Raw genomic sequence first — 5,576 nt, 5'->3', positions numbered from 1 at the left:
ACGCACCAATAAAATGTATATCACATATACCTTTGGCGTTGCCGGCCTTCTTATCCGCTAAGTACTTGGGGCAGTTCCGCTTCCAGTGACCATTTCCCTTGCAATAAAAGCACTGAGTTTCGGGCTTGGGTCCATTCTTTGGCTTCTTCCCAGCAACTAATTTACCGGGCACGGCAAACCCCCTTGTCGTCCTTCTTGAAGTTCTTCTTACCCTTGCCTTTCTTGAAACTAGTGGTTTTATTCACCATGAACACTTGATGTTCCTTTTTTATCTCCACTTCCGCTGATTTCAGCATTGAAAATAACTCAGGAATGGTCTTTTCCATCCCTTGCATATTGTAGTTCATCACAAAGCTCTTGTAGCTAGGTGGAAGCGACTGGAGGATTCTGTCAATGACCGAGTCATCTGGAAGATTAACTCCCAGTTGAGACAAGCGGTTGTGCAACCCAGACATCTTGAGTATATGCTCGCTAACATAACTGTTTTCCTCCATTTTACAACTGTAGAACTTGTCGGAGACTTCATATCTCTTGACCTGGGCATGAGCTTGGAAAACCATTTTCAGCTCTTGGAACATCTCATATGCTCTGTGGTGCTCAAAACGCTTTTGGAGCTCTGGTTCTAAGATGTAAAGCATGCCACACTGAACTAGGGAGTAATCATCACTACGCGACTGCCAGGCGTTCATAACGTCTTGAGTTGCTGGGAAAATGGGTGCTTCAAGGACATGTGCTTTCTTGGCAGCTATGAGGATGATCCTCAAGTTATGGACCCAATCCGTATATTTGCTACCATCGTCTTTCAGCTTGATTTTCTATAGGAGCGCGTTGAAGTTGAGGGCAACATTAGCGTGAGCCATTTGATCTACAAGACATATTGTAAAGACATTTTAGACTAAGTTCATGATAATTAAGTTCACCTAATCAAATTATTTAATGAACTCCCACTCAGATAGACATCCCTCTAGTCATCTAAGTGATACATGATCCGAATCGACTAGGCCGTGTCCGATCATCATGTGAGACGGACTAGTCACCAACGGTGAACATCTCCATGTTGATCGCATCTACTATACGACTCATGTTTGACCTTTTGGTTTCTCGTGTTCCGAGGCCATGTCTGTACATGCTAGGCTCATCAAGTCAACCTAAATGTTTTGCATGTGTTAATCTGGCTTACATCCGTTGTACGCGAACGTTAGAATCTATCACACCCGATCATCACGTGGTGCTTCGAAACAATGAACCTTGGCAACGGTGCACAGTTAGGGGGAACACTTTTCTTGAAATTTTAGTGAGGGATCATCTTATTTATGCTACCATCGTTCTAAGAAAATAAGATGTAAACATGACAAACATCACATGCAAATCATAAAGTGACATGATATGGCCAATATCATCTTGCGCCTTTGATCTCCATCTTCGAGGTAGGGCATGATCACCATCGTCACCAGCATGACACCATGATCTCCATCATCGTGTCTTCATGAAGTTGTCTCGCCAACTATTACTTCTACTACTATGGCTAACTGTTAGCGATAAAGTGAAGTAATTACATGGCGTTTTCATTGACACGCAGGTCATACAATAAATTAAGACAACTCATATGGCTCCTGCCGGTTGTCATACTCATCGACATGCAAGTCATGATTCCTATTACAAGAACACGATCAATCTCATACATCACATATATCATTCATCACATCCTTTTGGCCATATCACATCACATAGCATACCCTGCAAAAACAAGTTAGACGTCCTCTAATTGTTGTTGCATGTTTTACGTGGCTGCTATGGGTTTCTAGCAAGAACGTTTCTTACCTATGCAAAAACCACAATGGTGATATGCCAATTGTTATTTACCTTTCATAAGGACCCTTTTCATCGAATCCGATCCGACTAAAGTGGGAGAGACAGACACCCGCTAGCCACCTTATGCATCAAGTGCATGTCAGTCGGTGGAACCAGTCTCACGTATACGTGTAAGGTTGGTCTGGGCCGCTTCATCCCACAATGTCGCCGAATCAAGATAAGACTAGTAACGGTAAGCAAATTGAACAAATCATCGCCCACAACTACTTTGTGTTCTACTCGTGCATAGAATCTTCGCATATACCTAGCTCATGATGCCACTCTTGGGGAACGTAGTAACAATTCAAAAAAATTCCTACGTGTCACCAAGATCAATCTAGGAGATGCTAGGAACGAGAGAGAGGGAGTGCATCTTCATACCCTTGAAGATCGCTAAGCGGAAGCATTACAAGAACCCAGTTGATGGAGTCGTACTCGCGGCGATTCAAATCGCAAAAGATCCGATCAAGCGCCGAATGGACGGCGCCTCCGCGTTCAACACATGTATAGCCCAGGGATGTCTCCTCCTTCTTGATCCAGCAAGGGGAGAGGAGAAGTTGAGGGAGAACTCTGGAACCACGACGACGTGGTGGTGGTGGAGCTCGTGGTTCTCCAGCAGGGCTTCGCCAAGCACTACGGAGGAGGAGGAGGTGTTGGAGAGGGGAAGGGGTGCGCCAGGGGAAGGGTGCGGCTGCCCTCCCACCACCCCTCTATTTATAGGGTGAAGGGAGAGGGGGCCGACCCCCCTAGATGCATCTAGAGGGGGGGCGGCGGCCAAGGGGGGACTTGCCCCCCAAGTTAGGTGGGAGGCGCCCCCACCCCCTATGGTTTTCAACCCTAGGCGCCTTGGGCCCTTGGGGGGCGTACCAGCCCTCTAGGGGTTGGTTGTTGGGGAACGTAGTAATTTCAAAAAAATTCCTACGCACACTCAGGATCATGGTGATGCATAGCAATGAGAGGGGAGAGTGTTTCCACGTACCCTTGTAGACCGAAAGCGGAAGCGTTAGCACAACACGGTTGATGTAGTCGTACGTCTTCACGATCGACCGATCCAAGTACCGATCGTATGGCACCTCCGAGTTCAGCACACGTTCAGCTCGATGACGTCTCTCGAACTCCGATCCAGCCGAGCTTTGAGGGAGAGTTCCGTCAGCATGACGGCGTGGTGACGGTGATGATGATGCTACTGACGCAGGGCTTCACCGAAGCACCGCTACGATATGATCGAGGTGGAATATGGTGGAGAGGGGCACCGCACACGGCTAAGAGATCAAGAGATCAATTGTTGTGTCTATGGGGTGCCCCCCTCCTCCGTATATAAAGGGGGGAGGAGGAGAGGGCCGGCCAAGGGGAGGAGGCGCGCCCAAGGGGGGCAATCCTACTCCAAGTAGGATTCCCCCCTCTTTCCTAGTCCAAGTAGGAGAGGGGAAGGAAGGGGAGGAGAAGAAGAAGGAAAGGGGGGGCGGCCCCCTAGTCCGATTCGGTTTGGGCTAGGGGGGCTGCGCGCCCCTAGCTGGGCGCCTCTCCTCTTCCACCACTTGGGCCCATGAGGCCCAATAACCCCCCGGGAGGTTCCGGTAACCTCCCGGTTTCTCCGGTATTTATCCGATAACCCCCGGAACTCATCCGGTGTCCGAATATAACATTCAAATATATCAATCTTAATGTCTCGACCATTTTGAGACTCCTCGTCATGTCCGTGATCACATCCGGGACTCCGAACTACCTTCGGTACATCAAAACACAAAACTCATAATACCGATGGTCATCTAACTTTAAGCGTGCGGACCCTACGGGTTCGAGAATGACCGAGACACGTCTCCGGTCAATAACCAATAGCGGAACCTGGATGCTCATATTGGCTCCTACATATTCTACGAATATCTTTATCAGTCAAACCGCATAACAACATACTTTGTTCCCTTTGTCATCGGTATGTTACTTGCTCGAGATTCGATCGTTGGTATCTCAATACCTAGTTCAATCTCGTTACTGGCAAGTCTCTTTACTCGTTTCGTAATACATCATCTCGAAATTAACTCATTAGTCACAATGCTTGCAAGGCTTATAGTGATGTGCATTACCGAGAGGGCCCAGAGATACCTCTCCGATAATCGGAGTGACAAATCCTAATCTCAAAATACACCAACCCAACAAGTACCTTCGGAGACACCTGTAGAGCACCTTTATAATCACCCAGTTACGTTGTGACGTTTGGTAGCACACAAAGTGTTCCTCCGGTAAACGGGAGTTGCATAATCTCATAGTCATAGGAACATGTATAAGTCATGAAGAAAGCAATAGCAACATACTAAACGATCAAGTGCTAAGCTAACAGAATGGGTTAAGTCAATCATATCATTCTCCTAATAATGTGATCCCGTTAATCAAATGACAACTCATGTCCATGGCTAGAAAACTTAACCATCTTCGATTAACGAGCTAGTCAAGTAGAGGCATACTAGTGACACTATGTTTGTCTATGTATTCACACATGTATTATGTTTCCGGTTAATACAATTTTAGCTTGAATAATAAACATTTATCATGATATGAGGAAATAAATAATAACTTTATTATTGCCTCTAGGGAATATTTCCTTCAGTCTCCCACTTGCACTAGAGTCAATAATCTAGATTACACAGTAATGATTCTAACACCCATGGCGTTTTGGTGCTGATCATGTTTTGCTCGTGGAAGAGGCTTAGTCAACGGGTCTGCAACATTCAGATCCGTATGTATCTTCCAAATCTCGATGTCTCCCACCTGGACATGGTCCCGGATGGAATTGAAGCGCCTCTTGATGTTCTTGGTCCTCTTGTGAAATCTGGATTCCTTTGCCAAGGCAATTGCACCAGTATTGTCACAAAAGATTTCCATTGGACCCGATGCACTAGGTATGACACCTAGATCGGATATGAACTCCTTCATCCAGACTCCTTCATTTGCTGCTTCTAAAGCAGCTATGTACTCCGCTTCACACGTAGATCCCGCCACGACGCTTTGTTTAGAACTGCACCAACTGACAGCTCCACCTTTCGATGTAAACACGTATCCGGTTTGCGATTTAGAATCGTCCGGATCAGTGTCAAAGCTTGCATCGACGTAACCATTTACGACTAGCTCTTTGTCACCTCCATAAACGAGAAACATATCATTAGTCCTTTTCAGGTATTTCAGGATGTTCTTGACCGCTGTCCAGTGATCCACTCCTGGATTACTTCGGTACCTCCCTGCTAGGCTAATAGCAAGACACACATCAGGTCTGGTACACAGCATTGCATACATGATAGAGCCTATGGCTGAAGCATAGGGAACATCTTTCATTTTCTCTCTATCTTCTGCAGTGGTCGAGCATTGAGTCTGACTCAACTTCACACCTTGTAACACAGGCAAGAACCCTTTCTTTGCTTGATCCATTTTGAACTTCTTCAAAACTTTGTCAAGGTATGTGCTTTGTGAAAGTCCTATCAAGCGTCTTGATCTATCTCTATAGATCTTAATGCCTAATATGTAAGCAGCTTCACTGAGGTCCTTCATTGAAAAACTTTTATTCAAGTATCCTTTTATGCTATCCATAAATTCTATATCATTTCCAATCAGTAATATGTCATCTACATATAATATCAGAAATGCTACAGAGCTCCCACTCACTTTCTTGTAAATACAGACTTCTCCAAAAGTCTGTATAAAACCATATGCTTTGATCACACTATCAAAAAGTT

Source organism: Triticum aestivum, chromosome 1D (genome assembly GCF_018294505.1).
Source record: "Triticum aestivum cultivar Chinese Spring chromosome 1D, IWGSC CS RefSeq v2.1, whole genome shotgun sequence".
In the NCBI taxonomy this organism is placed as follows: Eukaryota; Viridiplantae; Streptophyta; class Magnoliopsida; order Poales; family Poaceae; genus Triticum; species Triticum aestivum.
This window is presented reverse-complemented; position numbering follows the sequence as displayed.